At 38.8% G+C, this 21,933-nt stretch overlaps 1 pseudogene; it reads right to left on the reverse strand.

Annotated features, from left to right (window-relative positions):
* Positions 1-986: 986 nt before the first annotated feature.
* LOC148010623 (uncharacterized) lies at positions 987-19,884 on the reverse strand (annotated as a pseudogene).
* Between the last annotated feature and the right edge of the window lie 2,049 nt (positions 19,885-21,933).

Consider the following 21,933-nt stretch of genomic DNA (forward strand, 5'->3'; position numbering starts at 1 on the left):
TCCGAAAGGGGGGTAAAACCTCAAGACACTTGGTTAGAAAGCTCTTAGTTCACTCCTTCTTCTTTTCTCTGTTCAAAGTGTTGTCCACTGCCTGTGTACTGCAATCGCGACGCACACGATTTCGCAAATCCTCTCTTTATTTTTTTCTTTTGATAAAATCTCCAAAATAACTAAAATATGTCTTGTCTTTTCTTTTAAATGACATCCAGTTTCTAAAAATCTCTATATCTTTTTTTAGGATAATATCTAAAGTATCTAAAATATACTAGTTTTTCCCAAAATCTAATATTTTAGACCATTCAAACTATACACATTATCCTAGTGTGATTAATATAACTCATAAGTTTCGTTCACGTTGTAAATTACGTAAAGGGTGGCTACGGTCCTTGCCAATCTGAGAAAAATATCGGATTTATGACTCTCAATTTTTCTAAATAAAAATATTTTAAATTAAATAAAAAATATTAATAATTAATATTAGTTAGTTTTTACCTTAGTTAGTCTTTAGTTAGTAATCTTACTAACTTATTAATTGACTAACTAACTTTCAAACTAACCAACTAACTTTTATCGTGCGGAGATATTACATCCTCCTCCCCTTAGAGATATCGAGATGTCCTCATCTCGAGAGAAACCGGGGGTATCATTTTGGAACCTGTGGGGTATAGACCACCATGCTTTCGCTGCGCTACTTTGATCACTCACAGGCATGAGGTCTTTTGAAATAATAACCTATGGTATTTGGTATATCTGAGTCTTGGTTATTACAAGAGAAAATTTATTGTAATTACATCTCATGGATATCTTTCTAAGTTTTTCCTAAGCACTTGGTATATTCTATATCACTGGAGCTTGTACAACTTTATTTCTTGTAAGCTCAAGTTCTCTTCGAGTTCCGTTGGGACAATTGATATAGTTATGTCCAATGTTAATGCACTCAGAGTATCGGTGTTTAGGGTGCTTTGGACATTCCCTTTTGAGATGGCCTAACTCCCTGCAATAGAAACAGCGCGGAGATTTATCACTTGCAGTCACAAGGTTCTTGGTTGTCCTTGGCAGGATTTTCTTCTTTAAACCAAAGTGTCCTAGGATTCTTTTAGCAGATTGGAGTGGTCCTTTATCTTGGAAACTACATTCCCAGATTGTCAAGTCCTTAGGTCGGGACTGAGCTCCATGGACAATTGGCTTTGCTTGTAATACTAAAGAATACTTCCAAGCTTCGACATTTTGGTAAGACCAAATCTATATTAGTTGAGAAGAAATGACGTAAGAGAAATTCATTGCACGTTATAACTATCACTCCTTGCCAAAGTATCTCTAATCATTTGCAAGTTCTAGGCTCAAAATAGATGCAACTCATATTACTCAAGTTAAGAGCAAAGTTTATTCCGATACAAGCTGTATTTCATGTCAACAAAATTTCTAGGATTTCTAATAATCCTGAAGTGGTGTAGTAGGTTCTAAGTCTTGGTCTTCATCTCATTCCTCTATATATCCAAAGACTGCACTTGTGTAGCTTCGTTTTCTTGGAGGCTCCGTATCTTTTGGACTTAAGTCAGGGCAATCTGCTTGGACATGTCCTAGTTCATTGCAATGGAAACATTGACGGTAGGGACATCTCCTACGGATGTGCCCTATCTCTCCACATGTATGGCATCTCTTACCCAGATCTCTGGAGTCATCTTTACTACAATCTTCTGATTTAAATTCTTGGACGATTGGATTCACTCGGAGTAATGCGTCTTACAAGTCCGTTGGATGCATTGCTTCAAGACGGTGATTCAAAGGAGTGTTTAGGCCATGGCAAAACTTGGATACTTGCTGCGCAATATCCATAGGTGGTGCGTATTTTAGTAGGGTTAAAAACTTTGAGTAGTAAGCTTCCAAAGTTAATTCTAGTTGCTTTAGCTTGAAGAATTCATTCATCTTCAAAGTTTGGTAGGTTGGCGGAAGGTATCGTCCGCGTAAAGCATCTTTCAGCTGAACCCAAGTAACAGTGGCTTCAAAAACACCTTCATCTTTGCACCATTGCTTCCACCATAACGGAGCCTGGCCAACTAACTTAAGTTTGGCTATCATTGCTTGATTGCTAGAGGCAGTTCTTGAAGCAAAGAAATAGTCATCCATCGACTCAATCCATATCTCTGCCTCTGCTGCGATGTCTATCCCTTCTCCATCAAACTCGGGTACCTTAATTTGCTTTAGAAAGAATTTCTTCTCTTGCATGTCAACATTCGTGGGTGCAGAAGGTGCCTAACAATCAAGCCATACTGCTTAGATTATTTTGTTTAGGATATGTCTACAAACCATACATTAATCAATCACGTATCATTATAAAATTTCGCTCTGATACCAACTGTGAAGTGCCCGCCCATCGGCGTTCCAGGCACTCTTTTAGCGGTCTATCGAGAAACAAATCTAAGCGTCGCTGCCCGGCACTCCCAGGGAATGTTCTGATTTTTGTCGCCTAGGGCTTCCCGAATCCGCCTCGCAACAGAACATTCACGACCGAACCCACTAGGATCGACCTGAAATTTGGGTTCCTAGTTGTCAAGGTCTCCTGTTAGCATTCTAGCATCGTTTTGGATATCCTACATTATGCAGAGATACCCAATCCGAAGCAGATCCATGTCGCACTTGCTTCAAAGAGAATGGGAAACGAGAGGGATACGCTGCTCAACCTCTCTGCCCATAGGGCATAGTCCCATTTCGGTCTCCTAAAACGGCATGAATCGGGTTCTAACCTAACAATTCCTAAATGTCGAATGACGATAAAAACTTATGAGAAGCCTCCCAGTTCTCTGGAACTACCCTGTCGTAGGACGGACCCGTCGGGGGTTTCGCCCACCCGCTTCCCTTAATAGCTTTAGTTTTCTAATTAGGTCCTACCACATTTATGTGTGACACTTACTGTTAGCTTCATTAATTAAGCCTTTTAGGGAACAAAGTTCGTTCACATAATTTATAGCACATACACAAAAACAGAGTAAAGCAATCTATTGACAAACAAGTTCAAACAAGTTCAAACAAGTTCCTTAACTTATCTTCAAGTTAATCTTTGTCTCTCGTCTATACAGGAGAAATTATGTATCGCTTCTGTCCAACAGAAGTATCCCTTCTGCCCTGCAGAAGTAACTAGTCCAATTCACCTGGCACCACAAACTCAATCCTTTATCTAGAATAGGATCTCCCAACATGCCCAGATGTTGGGGGCCATGGAGGTCTTCAACTCCATTCTAGACCTAGCAAGGGGTGTCCAGAGCTCCAACTGACCCGCAAGCTGTCTAAGAGCGAAACATCATTCCCGTGGTTGGCCTTTTCACCACTCGACCTTTGGCCCATGAATCGAGCACTGCCCTCTCGGGTTAATACGCGGTGCGATCATGGAGGTGATCCACCCGTGCAACATATCCTTCCTTACTTAAATCCTTTAAGAATCAAGCGCAAACAAGGCATTCAGCCATAATATCATTCTTCATGAAAACATTCCTATATTCCCATGGCGACTTGTCATCACAGACCCTTGCCATGGATTTATCATAAATCACAAGCACTTGGAATAATCATCCAAACAACAACTAACAACTAGTTGAATGTAAAAGCATTTAGGGCATTGTTTGATCAACCAACAAAACCAATTGCATTCTTTCCAAAACAATCCAAGAATAGACGATATAATATTTCCATCGTATATTTGCTCTCCCCCTTGGGATCTAAGAGCAATTCGATGCAAACATGTTTCTTAGCACTTCCTTCCTTCGGCTAGGGCATATGTTAAGGGTTCAAACACTATTCATGATGTAAGTTCTATAGGTCACTTACCTTGATTGATAACCCAACCCTGGATTTGGATTGGCAAAAGTCATCTTTATCCGACGAAACTCAAGACATCCTTGTTTTAATCCTTATGATCAATTTCTTGTACTAGCTCTTAGTCAAGTCATGAGGCAACTAGAAAATTATCCTCATATATCAAACATGTTATAAGCATAACGTGTGAGTACTTAATAAGATAAGTGCGAGATGATCTCAAGTAATTAGACTCCAATAGGCCTTGCATTGAGCTAGTATCTAGCTTTTCTTAATATTTGGGCTCTTAGGCTAAGTACTTTTGAAGTATCTAAACTTTAAACTAGTACTTTCTATTCATGATTCTCAATGTCAAATTCTTTTAGTAACTTGACTATACTTTAATCTAGCACTTGTATGCACAATCTTTTAATGTCGTTCTTTTGATGACTATGGCATTCATAACGCTTGACTAATTCTTCCTTGTAATTGCTCTACTAGCAAATAAGTCATATGTAACTAGGTGCAATTATCTTCCCTTGATATATGCACTTCATGAACTCCCTCTTTCGAGTAGGTGAGATAAAATTTATCCTTTCCCATGAACTATACTCGTGCATCGTAGTATGGGGCCTAATGTATCTCATATGAGAATCAAAGCAAGCATCTATCAATTTGAAAATACATTACTTACAACCGGAACCACAGTTGGATTGACAGTGATGCCTTTGTCCGAAGCCTTGTTGCTGGTTTGCAGGATTGTCATCCGCACACAATATTTTTCGCTTGGAGGCCATCGACCGCAGGTAGACTCAAGAGATTAAGAAGGTAGAATAGATTCAAGATGGGAGAGCGTAAGAGAAGATGGTTAAGTCGAGGATCGAGATAGAGGAAATTGAGCTAATTCTCTTCCTTGAAGCCTCTCGGGGTGACTCTTCTCTCTCTCTCTCTCTCTCAAGCTCTCACTCACAATCTCTTGGAGGGGTATACTCTCTCTCTCCCTCTCTCTTGCAGCCTTTCAAGGTCTCCTTATGCTTCCTTATGCCTCTCCCATGCCTCATATTTATAGTGAATTAGAGAAGAGGGCTTGTGGTTGAGAAGTGGAGCTCTTTGTGGAGGGGGATCTTGGAAAGATCAGTGATCTGATGCTCAGATCATAAATCTGATAGTTCCATTGGCTCCGAAAGGGGGGTAAAACCTCAAGACACTTGGTTAGAAAGCTCTTAGTTCACTCCTTCTTTTCTCTGTTCAAAGTGTTGTCCACTGCCTGTGTACTGCGATCACGACGCACGCGATTTCGCAAATCCTCTCTTTATTTTTTTCTTTTGATAAAATCTCCAAAATAACTAAAATATGTCTTGTCTTTTCTTTTAAATGACATCCAAATTTTAAAAATCTCCATATCTTTTTTTAGGATAATATCTAAAGTATCTAAAATATACTAGTTTTGCCCAAAATCTAATATTTTTAGACCATCAACTCAATCCATATCTCTGCCTCTGCTGCGATGTCTATCCCTTCTCCATCAAACTCGGGTACCTTAATTTGCTTGAGAAAGAATTTCTTCTCTTGCATGTCAACATTCGTGGGTGCAGAAGGTGCTTAACAATCAAGCCATACTGCTTAGATTATTTTGTTTAGGATATGTCTACAAACCATACATTAATCAATCACGTATCATTATAAAATTTCGCTCTGATACCAACTGTGAGGTGCCCGCCCATCGGCGTTCTAGGTACTCTTTTAGCGGTCTATTGAGAAACGAATCTAAGCGTCGCTACCCGGCACTCCCAGGGAATGTTCCGAGTTTTGTCGCCTAGGGTTTCCCGAATCCGCCTCACAACAGAACGTTCACGACCGAACCCACTAGGATCGACCTAAAATTTGGGTTCCTAGTTGTCAAGGTCTCCTGTTAGCATTCTAGCATCGGGTTTTGGACATCCTACTTTACGCAGAGATACTTAATCCGAAGCAGACCCATGTCGCACTTGCTTCAAAGAGAATGGGAAACGAGAGGGATGCGCTGCTCAACCTCTCTGCCCATAGGGCATAGTCCCATTTCGGTCTCCTAAAACGGCATGAATCGGGTTCTAACCTAACAATTCCTAAATGTCGAATGACGATAAAAACTTATGAGAAGCCTCCTAGTTCTCTGGGACTACCCTGTCGGACCCGTCGGGGGTTTCGCCCACCCGCTTCCCTTAATAGCTTTAGTTTTCTAATTAGGTCTTACCACATTTATGTGTGACACTTAAAGTCAGCTTCATTAATTAAGCCTTTTAGGGAACAAAGTTCGTTCACATAATTTATAGCACATACACAAAAACAGAGCAAAGCAATCTATTGACAAACAAGTTCAAACAAGTTCCTTAACTTATCTTCAAGTTAATCTTTGTCTCTTGTCTATACAGGAGAAATTATGTATCGCTTCTGTCCAACAGAAGTATCCCTTCTGCCCTGCAGAAATAACTGGTCCAATTCACATGGCACCATAAACTCAATCCTTTATCTAGAATAGGATCTCCCAACATGCCCAGATGTTGGGGGCCACGGAGGTCTTCAACTCCATTCTAGACCTAGCAAGGGGTGTCCAGAGCTCCAACTGACCTGCAAGTTGTCTAGGAGCGAAACATCATTCCCGTGGTTGGCCTTTTCACCACTCGACCTTCGGCCCATGAATCGAGTAGTGCCCTCTCGGGTTAATACGCGGTGCGATTATGGATGTGATCCACCCGTGCAACATATCCTTCCTTAATTAAATTCTTTAAGAATCAAGCACAAACAAAGCATTCAGCCCTAATATCATTCTTCACGAAAACATTCCTATATTCCCATGGCGACTTGTCATCACAGACCCTTGCCACGCATTTATCATAAATCACAAGCACTTGGAATAATCATCCAAACAACAACTAACAACTAGTTGAATGTAAAAGCATTTAGGACATTGTTCGATCAACCAACAAAACCAATTGCATTCTTTCCAAAACAATCCAAGAATAGACGATATAATATTTCCATCGTATATTTGCTCTCCCCCTTGGGATCTAAGAGCAATTCTATGCAAACATGTTTCTTAGCACTTCCTTCCTTCGGCTAGGGCATATGTTAAGGGTTCAAACACTATTCATGATGTAAGTTCTATAGGTCACTTACCTTGAATGATAACCCAACCCTGGATTTGGATTGGCAAAAGTCATCGTTATCCGACGGAACTCAAGACATCCTAGTTTTAACCCTTATGATCAATTTCTTGTACTAGCTCTTAGTCAAGTCATGAGGCAACTAGAAAATTATCCTCATATATCAAACATGTTATAAGCATAACGTGTGAGTACTTAATAAGATAAGTGCGAGATGATCTCAAGTAATTAGACTCCAATAGGCCTTGCATTGAGCTAAAATCTAGTTTTTCTTAATATTTGAGCTCTTAGGCCAAGTACTTTTGAAGTATCTAAACTTTAAACTAGTACTTTCTATTCATGATTCTCAATGTCAAATTCTTTTAGTAACTATGCTATTTGTAACCCTTGACTATACTTTAATCTAGCACTTGTATGCACAATCTTTTAATGTTGTTCTTTTGACGACTATGGCATTCATAACGCTTGACTAATTCTTCCTTATAATTGCTCTACTAGCAAATAAGTCATATGTAACTAGGTGCAATTATCTTCCCTTGATATATGCACTTCACGAACTTCCTCTTTCAAGTAGGTGAGATGAAATTTATCCTTTCCCATGACCTATACTCGTGCATCGTAGTATGGGGCCTAATGTATCTCATACGAGAATCAAAGCAAGCATCTATCAATTTGAAAATACATTACTTACAACCGGAACCACAGTTGGATTGACAGTGATGCCTTTGTCCGAAGCCTTGTTGCTGGTTTGCAGGATTGTCATCCGCACGCGACATTCTTCGCTTGGAGGCCATCGACCGCAGGTAGACTCAAGAGATTAAGAAGGTAGAATAGATTCAAGATAGGAGAGCGTAAGTGAAGATGGCTAAGTCGAGGATCGAGATAGAGGGAATTGAGCTAATTCTCTTCCTTGTAGCCTCTTGGGGTGACTCTTCTCTCTCTCTCTCTCTCTCAAGCTCTCACTCACAATCTCTTAGAGGGGTATACTCTCTCTCTCCCTCTCTCTTGCAGCCTTTCAGGGTCTCCTTATGCTTCCTTATGCCTCTTCCATGCCTCATATTTATAGTGAATTAGAGAAGAGGGCTTGTGGTTGAGAAGTGGAGCTCTTTGTGGAGGGGGATCTTTGAAAGATCAGTGATCTGATGCTCGGATCATAAATCTGATAGTTCCATTGGCTCCGAAAGGGGGATAAAAAGCCAAGACACTTGGTTAGAAAGCTCTTAATTCACTCCTTCTTCTTTTCTCTGTTCAAAGTGTTGTCCACTGCCTGTGTACTGCGATCGCGACGCACATGATTTCGCAAATCCTCTCTTTATTTTTTTCTTTTTATAAAATCTCCAAAATAACTGAAATATGTCTTGTCTTTTCTTTTAAATGACATCCAGTTTCTAAAAATCTCCATATCTTTTTTTAGGATAATATCTAAAGTATCTAAAATATACTAGTTTTGCCCAAAATCTAATATTTTTAGACCATCCAAACTAGACACATTATCCTAGTGATTAATATAACTCATAAGTTTCGTTCACGTTGTAAATTACGTAGAGGGTGGCTACGGTCCTTGCCAATCCGAGAAAAATATCGGATTTATGACTCTCGATTTTTTTAAATAAAAATATTTTAAATTAAATAAAAAATATTAATAATTAATATTAGTTAGTTTTTACCTTAGTTAGTCTTTAGTTAGTAATCTTACTAACTTATTAATTGACTAACTAACTTTCGAACTAACCAACTAACTTTTATTGTGCGGAGATATTACACCACCTATGTAGGGTCAAAGTACTCTTCAAGAGCTATGTTTTGACATATGGCATGCTTCATTTGGATACTTTTATCAAAGAAGTTATAGCATATTTGGTTCAACAGGGTCTTTTTTTTACAACAAGATGTCTTCTTCATTTTGAATCAATTTCTTGTAGACTTAAAGGCTCCAAAATCTTTTGAAAAACTCATGATTATGTATATAGCTAAGGCTTACTTTCGTGTCTTCATTTCACTCCATATATCTTCAATCTTTCATTCATTTCTATAATTTGTATAGTCGAAAATAGAGTAGTACTCTATTTCATCCATCCTTTCCAACTCTTATAAGTTTGTTTTTGTGGGAAAAAACTTTTGGGACGGGATGGATTGTAAGAATCTATAAAGAAGATATGTTTAGTATAAAATTAACAATAATACTTTGTCATACTAACACAGCTATAAAAGGGAGAGATGTATAAAATTTCACATCTTTTGGAACATTAATGCATTATTGTCTCTTACATTACCTTCTTATTCAAAGCTTCTATGGCTTCTCTCTCTTCTTTTTCTTATCTTTCTCTATCTATTTCTAGTATTTCTCTCTCCTCATCACTTATTTCTCTCTCCTCTGCTCTTCCTTCTCTCACCTCTTAGTTATGTCCTTGACAAAGGTGGATCTGGAAAGTACAGACTCGGCATACAAGCTAAGGCTAAAAATAAAAGCTAGGAGTAAAGGAATTCATAATATAGAGCCTAATGCTTCTTTTGAACATTTAATGGACAAGATAGGTACTATCTAAGATGCTTACACAAAGATTAACTCTAGAATTACGTGTTACTAATCTATGTCTTGGTACCTCAACTTAATCATTAAATTTTGCTTTTGACATATATGTATTGGGTCTAATCCTCTCCTGAAAATTTTTTGCTCATATTGCATCCTTTATATTTAAGAAAATTTTGAGTTGGTTAGGCTTGCAATGTTAAAAAACCATAGGTAAATTCCCCATTTTCTCTCTTAAAGATTTTATATTCAAGTTTCCTCAAAAAATGAGAAGAAAGAATGTATTCCTATTGTAATCCTTTACTATATCCTAATTTTGAAGGGAAATTTCATTTTTTACATTTCTTAAGAAGGATAAATCTTCTTTTGAAGGTACTCCAAGTTTCAAGTTAAGTAGTAGAGCCTTGGACACTATCCATAGAAAATAGTTTTTCAAAGATGATACAAGAACCTTGACAATTTGTAGGGTCTTCCTTAGTTTGCAAATCGTTTATGGTATTACAACTAAAAGGATCCTAGGCTTTACAATTAAGACACCTTCTCCTTTGACAATTCACTTGATATTAGACTTTGGTTTTTTGTGAACAGTGGCCATAGGGGGTAAGTACATACCTATATTAATATAATCATTAAAGATTGATTGCAGTTCATTCTTTTGAAGGGTACTGATTGTGAAACATGCAACAATGAAAGTTGCAAGTCCAAATATGTGTGTTTTCCCTTTTGAAGGGTACTGATTGTGAAAGATGTAACAATGAAAGCTTAAAGTCCAAATATGTGTATTTTCCCTTTTTCAATGCAACTTAATGTTTTCACCAAATAAGTACGAGCAATGGTTCATTGCCCCTTGGCATAGGCTGTTGGTGGGTAGTTCTATGGATGTAATCTACTTTAACATAACCCAACACCTCTACCCCCCTCTCCACCCCCCCCCCCCCCCCTCCCCCCCGCCCCCCCCTTTAAAAAAAAAAAAAGAAAGAAATAAAAATAAACATATGCCCCTTAGCATAGGTTGTTGGTGGGTAGTTCTATGGATGTAATCTACTTTAACATAACTTTACAACCTCTGCCTCCCCCCTCAACACACACACACAACCCCCCACCCCCCCCCCCAAAGAAAAAAAATAAAAATAAAAATAAACATATAACCATAAGGGGGGACATATCCATATTAATATAACCGTTAAAGATTGAGTGCGATCCATTCTCTTGAAGGGTAAGGTTTGAGTGCGTTGTAGGTTGCAACGTAGATTAAAAGGCATGGACGATGGCACTTCTTCTTCTTCTTCTTCTTCTTCTTCTTCTGCATGGATGAGTCACGACGACGGGCGTAGCAGCAGCACGCAATTATGGTTGGTTATTATTGTGGGTACGTAATAAGAGACAAAAGCCCAGTTCATGATACAATATCACATTTACAACAATAATATCGCAGCATGACATTCAATTGATTTAATACGGCAAGCCAGCTTTGCCATTCATGGTCGATATTGCCGCGGTTTTCATTACCATGCAGTATCAAGGGAGGTGGCGCTCTGCATGCCTCACGTCAGACTCTCCCCCTCTCTCTCTCTCTCTCTCATATTCATTCATTCAGGACCTCCCCCATCATACCATCAATGGCATATTCATTCTCCTCTGCAGACAGCATGCAACACGCCTTCCACCGTGCCACCCCCTCACTAATGTCAAGCTTCTATCATTATCATCCTCATTCCTCCTTTTGATCCACAAGGTTACTTGCAATTGAAGAACATGTGAAAATATTTGCACTACAAGATTATAGAATATAGAAGAAGCCACTTGAGTAATACTTTTCCCTTCTTGGACGCTTTACCATAATTTTAAAAACATTTCTTGATTACAAAATTGATACATTCTCTTCTCACTAAAGGGTTGTATGTTTCCCTTGCTGATCCTTGTAATGGCGTACTTGTTGATGTTGCCTATATGCCTAAGAAAATGTCTTTGACACATAATGCTCTCAAACCAATTGTCAAGCTCCTAAAAGGGCTACAAGGAATATGTAAATATTAATTCACTATCTAATATTATCAACCTCGTATTATAAAAATTCACTTCTTCACATTTTTCCAGCGCCACTTTTCAATTAATTCCCTTTTTTGGTAGGGCAATTCCTAAAATACCCCTTCTTGTTTGAAAAATCACTAAAGTTTGGTCATAATTCCTAATATTCCTCTCCATTTTGGTCAAAAAATTTCAAATGGCACATGCCCTTTGCATTTTCCAAAATTGTCAATGTATCCCTTGTAGGTTTTTGACAAAGAGCTACAATGATATTTCAATCTTTTACAAAGTTATAGGGGTATTTTTGGAGCTCCCATGCAAGAGTAACTCAAGTAAATTACTCAAAACATTTGTTGGAAGGAAAAAGAATTTTATAATTATTAAGGATGTTTATGGGATTCAACGTATATATATTCCACTCTCCCACAAGTCATTACGAAAAGATTACCCCTATCACAAACCTTTTATGTACATATTTGAGGTAACTTTAGTACCTCCTAATGTTAAAATTGTCCTTTGAATTAAATGGTCTATATACACCCCCCCCCCCCCCAACCCCCAAAAAAAAAAAGTTTCAATATATCCCATCTCTAGGTCACATATATTGAAAGTATCTCATTTGTATCGCAAATCCCACCAATCACATACACATCACTATCCTTAAGAGGTTGTATTAAAGCTAGTTTGACCTAAAAAGTCTCAATGCTTGCCATGGCATAAGCTTTAGCCCCTAGATTTTAGACCTTTGTGGGGTATTAATTGGGACACTTACCATAGAACCAATTGTGTGTATCATCGAGAAGACTCACATGGCAAACACTTTCCAAAGTTTCTTGGAAGACTATAGTCTCTAACAAACACATTCCCATCAACCATCCCAATGCATAGCTTTTTTTCAATAGCAAAATCTACCATTATATTATTGCAATGTAGATCAAAATGTATATTCCAACTTGCTTTGTTTATTTGTTTTGACCATTCTGTCCAGAAATAGTTGAGGAGTAATGTGATAAGGCAACCTCATAACATTTCCTCTAGTGGGCCCTTGATGTACTAAAGAATAATAGTTATAATTGGCTTTAAGGCAATACAAGTGATTCGCCTACGTGTATTATTAAAAATGATAGGTGTGATTCACCTACTTGAATTATTAAAGCAATACATGTGATCCACATGTTTACATTTTATATTCAGATTACAAATGGCCAAATATTTTTTAAATGCATCCTCTTTTTGTATTCCTTTGCATAGGAGGTCATGTATTTAAGTAGTACACGTATTCCACTAATATTCTCTCCAAAGCACTTGTTAGAGATACCATGACCCAGTTCCTTTGCATAATCTCTCTTTTTGTATTCCTTTGCATAGGAGGTCGTGAATTTAAGTTGTACATGTATTCCACTCATATTCTCTCTCAAGCACTTATTAGAGAAACCATGACCCAGTTCTCCTTGGAAAACTGCCACTTAGATTTATTGTAAGACAAGTGCACTCATTGACTCCAAGTGTTTGAATAATATGGTCATGGTCATAGACTTGTGTCTCTAAAGTGATAACCTCTATCCCTTTTTGCAATAAGTTGGTTGTATCTACACAAAGCTTCATGATCTTTGCTAACATTGGCCTCAAACATCTCTCTCTCTCTCTCTCTCTCTCTCTCTCTCTCTCTCTCTCTCTCTCTCTCTCTCTATATATATATATATATATATATATATATATATATATATATATATATATGGATGCATGCATGTATGTATGTATCACATGCATTCAACATAAGGGATTTGCATTGGTGCCATATAAACGGGTTATTTGCATATTGAATAAAAAAGTCTTATCTTTAATCAAGAAGTATTCACAAACAAGGGTAATTATAAATAGGCCTTGAATATACATGATACAAGTCGATGTACATATTGTGAACCCCTAAGCTCTAGCCCTCTCAATGACATGATCACTAAGATCTTTAAGGATACATAGTGGGAAATTGTGATTCCAATCTACATCTTTGATAGCATCCCTTTACAATTGACTAGCTATTGTCTAAAAAATACCCATGTATATGGTTTATTTGTCCTTACAAATACTTTTTATTTGAGATTCTAAGTGTCGTGTACCTAAAAAAGAGATTCTCAAACTTCAACATCACCATAAGTCCTTGATTTTGTAAGACTATCATTTTTTGTATTTAGAAGTATGTGCAATGTCATTGTAAGTGTATACACATGTTTATACATTAACCCCTTCTAATTAAATGTTAATGAATACATCTTGTTAGTTTATGCTCATACCTAGACATTGCCTCTTTGAGGTAAGACTTTCCATTTATTTTCTATTAGACTAGAACCTTCTCATTATTCGTTTTATAGCATTAACATTCATATTCTATCACAATATTTTACCCACCTTTAGCACAATCTCTCATCTACTATGAACGCTCAATAAGAAAGGTGTCTAATAGTCTAAGAAAACCATGTTTACCTTCATACACGTGTCTAATAGAACTTGATGAAACTATATTCGGAGCTAGAATGTCAAATGAGCAAATAATAAGATTATTAATAGGACAATATAATCAACCATCGACACACAATTCAGAAGCTTGTAGCTTTATAACTTTGCATGAATAGGACCACCAATAATTATAAATGATAAAAATGAAGAATGTGAAAACAAATGCCACAAAATTTTGACAATGGAACTAAGTATGTATGTTCTATCATGCATTCACCCCTAACTTAATCTTATGTGATATAAACAATCAACAATGTGAAAGATTCAAAACCTCTCATAAGATGATTGTCATTATACCATTGTACATTATCTTGAAGCCACAAAAACATGTTAGAATTTCCATCTTAAAGAAAATTAAAATATCACTAGATGACATGACCTTCCTCTATTTCTCATTCTCACTTCCCTTGACTCATTCATTGCTATGATATTTTGCATTAAGTGCACAATGGGCTCTTGCATTTTGGCTTGTGTCATAGAAGTCACAATATTGTCCCTCTTTTGTGTCCATTTGGGGTGCTAAAGGACTAGCCAGTCAAGATTGCAAGTGTTGAATTCTCAGTAGATTTTGTGATGATGAAATAAATATAGTATGATCTGAGGTATAATCCATTACTCATGTACCTTTGGGTGTGAAATGAGAGATTAATAGAGGACTAGGAAAATGGATTAGTCCTCCTTGGCGATTGGCAAGATGCAATAAGAATTGAAATGGAAAGCTCAAAGATAAGTCTATTGGACTTCAAAGATAAGTCTATTGGATTAGTCCTCCTTGGCGATTGGCAAGATGCAATAAGAATTAAAATGGAAAGCTCAAAGATAAGTCTATTGGACTTCAATACAATCTCCAACATGTTGAGATACAAACTTCCCACTTACACCTAATTGAAATGGAAGAGTGGAAGACAACACTATTAGACTTAGATACAATCTCCAACAAGTTGAGAGGAGAACAATCCTTCCACCTACACCTAATTCACTCACTACAAGATACAGGCCTCATACCGATGTTCAAAGCGATGAAAATGATCATTAAAAAATTTTCCTCTGTCGTCGCAAAAAACATCGGTATTAGCGATGCCATAGAACAGTCACTATTATCATCGCTATCAACGTCGCATATAGCGATGCTGATAGCAACGATTTACGACGCTAATAGCGATGCGTGTAGTAATTTTGCGATGCTAATAGCGACATTTACAGGGAAAAAAAATTGTGGCAGGGCAGCATGCTTTCTTCGGGCCATACAAAAGAGTTACAGTAAAGTATACAATGCTCGTCAAAATGAATGCAAAGTGTACTTGAATCCATAAGACTGATGCATAAAATAAATACAAGATCGTGTAATGAAAGCAACAGTATAATCATGGCAAGATACAAAGGATAATAATAACACACTGAATAGAAAATTCCTAAGTAAATCACATGACCAAAAAAGAAGAGGATGTGCGCTCCACAGATCCAAGGGTGAGCTATAGATCCTTGTCATCTGAAAGCTCGTCCGACCGCAAAGGAGTATCGAATGGACTCTGCAAAAAAAGACACATTAGTCCACCATACAATAATGCATTTTAATTAAAATTAGTAACTACAGACAAGAAAGATGAGTGACTTACTGGGCCGTTGCATCCATATAATCAGTCGATCAATATAGTGAGACCATGCCTCTCTGCATATCGAGTCTCTAGGCTGGTGGGATTGCGATTTGTAATGGAGTGCTGCAAAGAAAACAAAATACAACTCTTAGAAACATGATTGTCAGTACAAGGGATATTGCAAAAAAAAAGCAAGCAGAACAAAAGAAAAACTTACAAAGTCCTCCAAATAAGTCATGTGGCTGTCACTCCCAAGATGATGGACCACTCCTACCTCCACTCGTACTCTCGCTGCCTCGCACTGCTATCTCCAATGTCCTGGAGAATTTGTAGCCTCCTCCCTGAGTCGGCGCCAATCATCTATGTCTAGCCACTCAGGCTTTGAGGCCCCACTCTTAAGTGCCTTGCGTGTGTTTGATCGTCTGTGTGACATGTACACACGCGTGCACTCTATCATCCAGCCTGTTGAAAACCTATCTGCTGTGGCGAGTGCTAAAAAATCATCATGCAAGGATGCTACTATATTGCTCCCCTTTGCTATTTTCTTCCAATGATCCAAGACGTTGTGCCAAAAAATTTGTTGGCACAACTCTCTTATATGAGCCATCACCCTCCTCCCCTCATCATTCATGATGATGGCTCATGTCCTATAATCTACAAGGTATCCATATCCCTTTGGGGGGTATGCCTAAGATGTGTCCTCTCCCACCTATGACCACACTCCTAGGCATATCCCCCTATACATCTCGTGTACCTACTGGGGTAGTATCTCTTGGAGTAGCACCCATAGGGGTGCCACCTACGGACAGCTGAGCAAAAGCTAAAGTGACTAGAGTAGATGTCCTCACAGGTGTGACAAATCCCATAGGTGACGCAACTCCAATAGAAGGATGAGACGAATACATTGCGTTGATACCTCCACAACAACCACCTAAGCCACGCTCCCTCAAACCTGCATGAGAGCGAGGAGTAGCAGATGTATCCCGAGTTGACCGTGGGCTCACTGCATCCACCTCTCCGTAGCATCTCCCAGAACCACTCCCTCCATCTGGCACAAGTTTGGAGCATTGACCTTGTCTACTAGAAATTGAAGCATTAGAGCGCACCGACATAGATCTAACAAAACGGCCTGATGGTGTCTGAGACAACTCCTGGCCTGTCATATCTCTAAATCGAGCCATCTGATTTGGAGACATACATGTGAACATCTCCTGTAGCTCCTCGTCGCTCATCCCTCAACTCATCATGCGGATCCAAATATCCACAAAGGTCACCTACACATATAAAAATTGATGTTAGCATAATCAATATAAATCAAGCAAAGCACGGTAATATAAATCTTCAAAAAAAAAACTTACTTAAAACACATATCTTATGTACCCTTATAAGTGGTTCGTCAATGAATTAAGTAGGTAGATGCTCCAAGTATAAAGTACCCTATGGTCCCATGTCAATCTCTTGACACAAATCCGCATACACTAGAAGGTCAATAGATAGGTCACCACAAAAGGATGAGTCGATCTCATTCTCAAAGAATTCTTGAACTCTTATATTTTCATCACTGTTACTCGATTCTGGCTCCTCTACATGCTCCAATCTTTCGGCAGCCTCCACCTCTTGTAATATCGACCCCTCTATTTGCATACTATCCTCATCTACGGTGGGAACATTGCTTTGATTATATACTCTTGCACTTCGGGGAGCTGAAGGTACAACATACCACCATCGAGGTTGTCGGGGGTTTGGATAGAAAATTACATGTTCAAAATCACATACAATAGAGATTTAACTTTTGTGACATGTACCATGTCGTAATAAAATTTAAAAAAAAAACATGAGTTCATGCACCGGTTCACAATGGACTAGCGTGTCACACAAATTCGTCCATCTTTTTTCAGAATCTATTTTGAGAAATTCAGATGGACCTCATCGAACTATTGCCCCAGCTCCTTCAAGTACCACTTTGAACCACTGCACATTGAATAGGATCATGGAGAAGCTATGATAATCCACTGTGATAATACTTTGCAAGTTCCCAAAATACTCCATCTCATCTATAACAGTGTTTGGATCCATTGCTCATCGTTGGCTCTCTTGCTCGAACTTTGCCATGATACCACAATCTATTGTGGAGCATATTTTGTCGATACGCTCCATGTGAAAATATCATCCGCATGACCACGCAGCACTATATATTTTATATTGTACATTGAAACAGTCAATTAGTTGTTGCATATAAAATCTAGATAAGACAAACCCTAAACACGTCATCACCTTTGGATTACATCCCCTTGAGAATTCCCACTCCTCAGTTGAGACCTCCGCCCCTTCGCGAGACGCTGCGGTCAAAGCTCCATGCAACCATCACATTGACATAAACCGCAGCATATCTTCCATACCCTCGGGATATCGAATCGATCAATGGTGTGTACTACGTCAAAATTCAAATCAATCTTCTTCCTGATCTTTCATGGCTTGCTCATACCTAGCGAGCCACGTCTCCATGGAGGCATGGTGCAACATACAAAAACAATTCACTTTCTCCTCCATTGCAGCATCCATTCTTTTTTCCACCCCATTTTCAACCACCACATCTCTGGTCAGTCTATCATCGTCCTTCAATGACCATAACATATTGTTTTTTGAATCCACCATTGGTAGCCACTGTGAAATATGCACTAACGCCTCAGACACCAACCAACCTTCAGCCATGCTACCTTCTGGCCGAGCTCATTGTCGCACAAAGTCTTTCACGGTTTTCATGAAGCGCTCCAAGAAGAACATCCATCGCGTATGGACAAGTCCAAAAATCTCCAGTTCATCTACAAGACGTACCAGAAGGTGGTATTGTATCATGAGCATGCTGGTGGGCAGGTATTCCTCAAAGAGACAAACCGTCTCCACTGCTCTTCACCCTACGGATTCAATAGAGAATGTATTGATCTCCTTCTGTGAGATCCATTGCACTAATTTTGACAACCTGTAAATCGCCCCGCGTATTTCTGGTGTAAGGCATCCTACAATCGCGATCGATAGTACAAACTGTCACAAATGAAGAAGCATTACAAACAACGACTATACTCCAAATAGCAAAATATGTAGGCCACTTACAATCCATTTGTAGTACAAACCTGACATATCTTATGCCAATCATGGGATTTTATCCCCAATAATTGGTCATCTTTAGAAAATGTGGACCTGAGAGAACGCATCATACCCATTGGAGTGCAGATAGACTTGATAATTTTCTTCGCAAGGCACTCTTCTTTAGTGGAAAAAACCCAAGGATTATGAGGTAGCTCTGCAAGTGACCATCAACACTTGATTGCGGCCAAAGCACCTCCATCTTGCCTATCTCATTCAAATCCATTCATGCCCCTGCATTGTCTCTCTTTCCTGTGATGTGGTCCCATAGTAAGCTGCCTATATTCTTGAAAATATGCATGGGATCCAACAAGTGGTTGATGATCTGTAAGTGGGTCCAATATGGCAACTCGTAGAAAACTAAGAACCGTCGCATTCCGTTTAGATGTGACTCCGTATGGACTATTTTTTGCTTGTACCAACTTTGGGCGTTCATTCGTGCTGGAGCTCATCCAAGAAAACCTTCCCTCAGTTCATCACCCTCCGGAAAGAAAGCAGTGTGTCCTTGATATACCATCTTCTTCATGGTTCATGAACTTCGCGAGTCTAACTGTGGCCTACACAATGGACATGCATGATAACCTGAGGTAACTAGACCTGTCCCAATACCTCTATCCACCAGTGAATACAAACTTGAACGAGCTATGATGGATATTACCAATGAGAATGGAAGCCTACTTACCTGAGCACTCCCCGAATCCCGAAAAGTCATGCATCGTTCACATGAGAATGGCTCGAATATTGGCGGACCGTCGTCGCACTTGCTCATATCTTCAATGGTGACCCCCTTCTCCCACAAAATCTTAAGCTCATTGACAAATGGACGAAGATACATGTCCATATTCTTGACTTTGTAGCAGCCAAGAACGAGCAAGCTAAGGATGAGGTGTCCTTTCTTTGTAGAAATCCATGGAGGAATGTTGTAGTTAACAAGGACTACATGCCACACACTGTAAGAAGTTGAGCGCAGACCGAATGGGTTCATGCCATCCACAGCAAGACCGAGCCGAAGATTCCTTGGCTCTCGGGCAAAGCCTAGAAAGGTAAAGTCAATGTCGCTCCATGCGCGTGAATCCGCTGATATTTGTTGAACTCCATATGTGGATCTATTCTGCGCATGCCACATTGTCAAGCTCACCATGCCAGATGTATGAAGCATGTGATGTATATGGGGGATAAGCAGAAAGTGTATAAGAACTTTTTGAGGGATGGTTTGCCCTTGTAAGTCCTGTCGATACCTGTAAGCACCACACTTTGAACATATCTCCATAGTCTCGTATTCTCCTCAAAACAATACGCAATCATTGATACATGCATGGATGATGTTGTAGTCCATGCCAAGCTTTCGGAAAACATGTTGTGCATCATCACAAGACTCAGTATGGTATTTGCAAGTGGTAATATATGATACTTTAGTAACCTAAAAATCATAAAACACCTTGAAAAGGCACAATTGTTTTTTATGATGGTGTCGAAAAGAAATCAACGAAATGTACGTAAAAGGTACCTGAACAACTCGGTCACACTCGCATCGCTCCACCTATATTTTACTTGCACACTTAGGAGTGCAAGCAATGTCCTCAAGCTAGATACTTAGCATCCATCATATAATGGTATGGATGCTTCCTCTCTAAGCGGATCAGATGTCTTGACATCCACGGGCATCAATGCATCGATCATTGCCTCCATCTCAGGCTCCAAGATTGTAGGAAAGTCTGGAAGATTGCCTGTCTCCTCTGGTATTGATTATATAGATTGGTTAGTACCTTCCAAGTGGTGGATTGGCTCAGGCACTCCATCCATCGCATGCCTATGAATTCTTCTAACTATCCACAAAGGATGCACTCCTCCTTGGGATGATATGTGACCTCCTTGTAATAAATTTTATGGCCACATCCAATGTTTTTGTATATGATATTCAATTATTTTGTGAATACAATGCATGATTGATATACACTTTTCTTACCGTTTGCTCAAAATCTGAGATCGCTTGATCAATGATCTCTGATTGAAACTCGCCAAAGCATCGTACGTGTTCTATAGACAATCGACATTTTTGTCTAATTGTCAACTTACATTGAGAGAAAGGACATGGGACACACTGATTAAGATACACCCGCGATCTTGAACATCACGGCCTTCATCGTTTTCCATTTAGTCTACATTACGACAAACAATTTGTTTTTTTTATCATTCTTTTTTTCTTTCTTAAATTTTTAGAGAAGGGATTTCTTCTCTTGTAACTCAACAAAATTAACGTATGTAAAGTCTCCACCCACCTACGGATGGGCCTAGAGTATGTAAAGTCTAATATGCTATGCATGGGGATGAGGGAGTAGCTACCCTATGTCAGAGTGTTTCTCGTCCCGTGGTATTGCACCAAACCTTGCCACCTTTTTTCCTTTGTGTGTGACTTGATATGTAGAGCGTAGGAGGAGGTAGTGCAAAGCATCTCAATAAAACCATCCATTCACCTCCAAGTCCAATCTCTTTTTCGCTTTACCGGACGTGGATACACAAGCCTTCCGTGCTTTTCCAAAGCATCGAACACACCTAAGGTTCACCCTTAACAATATATATATATATATATATATATATACATATATATCTATATCTACTACTACTACCACCACCACCACCACCACTACTACTACTCGCCTTCCCGAAGCGTCAAGCACACCCAAGGTGCACCTTTAACAAAACCTCTCTCTCTCTCTCTCTCTCTCTCTCTACCACCACCACTACTCGCCTTCTCGAAGCATCGAACACACCCAAGGTGCACCTTTAACAAAACTACTACTACAAGAAAAAGAAAAAAAAAGAAATTAAAGAACAACAACAACTACTACAAAAAAAAAACAAGAAAAGAAGAAATTAAAGAAGAAGAAGAAGAAGAAGAAGAAGAACAACAACAACAACAACTACTACCACTACTACCACTACTACCACTACTACTACTACTACTACTACTACTACTAAAGAAATTAAAGAATAAGATCTTACCCTCTCTTCATTTTTTATCCATTCATTCTCCTCTCTCCCTCCCTCTCTCTCTCTTTCTCTCTTTATTTATTATGTTTCATGTTTATTTCCTCTCTCTCTCGTTCCTTCTTTCTTTTTCTCTCTTCCTTTTCCTCTCCCATTTCTTCTCTTTCTCTCTCAGTACACATCATTTTTAACAAAAATAAGC

This window comes from Lygodium microphyllum, chromosome 29 (genome assembly GCF_053477565.2).
Source record: "Lygodium microphyllum isolate KBCC chromosome 29, Lygodium_microphyllum_v1.1.10, whole genome shotgun sequence".
In the NCBI taxonomy this organism is placed as follows: Eukaryota; Viridiplantae; Streptophyta; class Polypodiopsida; order Schizaeales; family Lygodiaceae; genus Lygodium; species Lygodium microphyllum.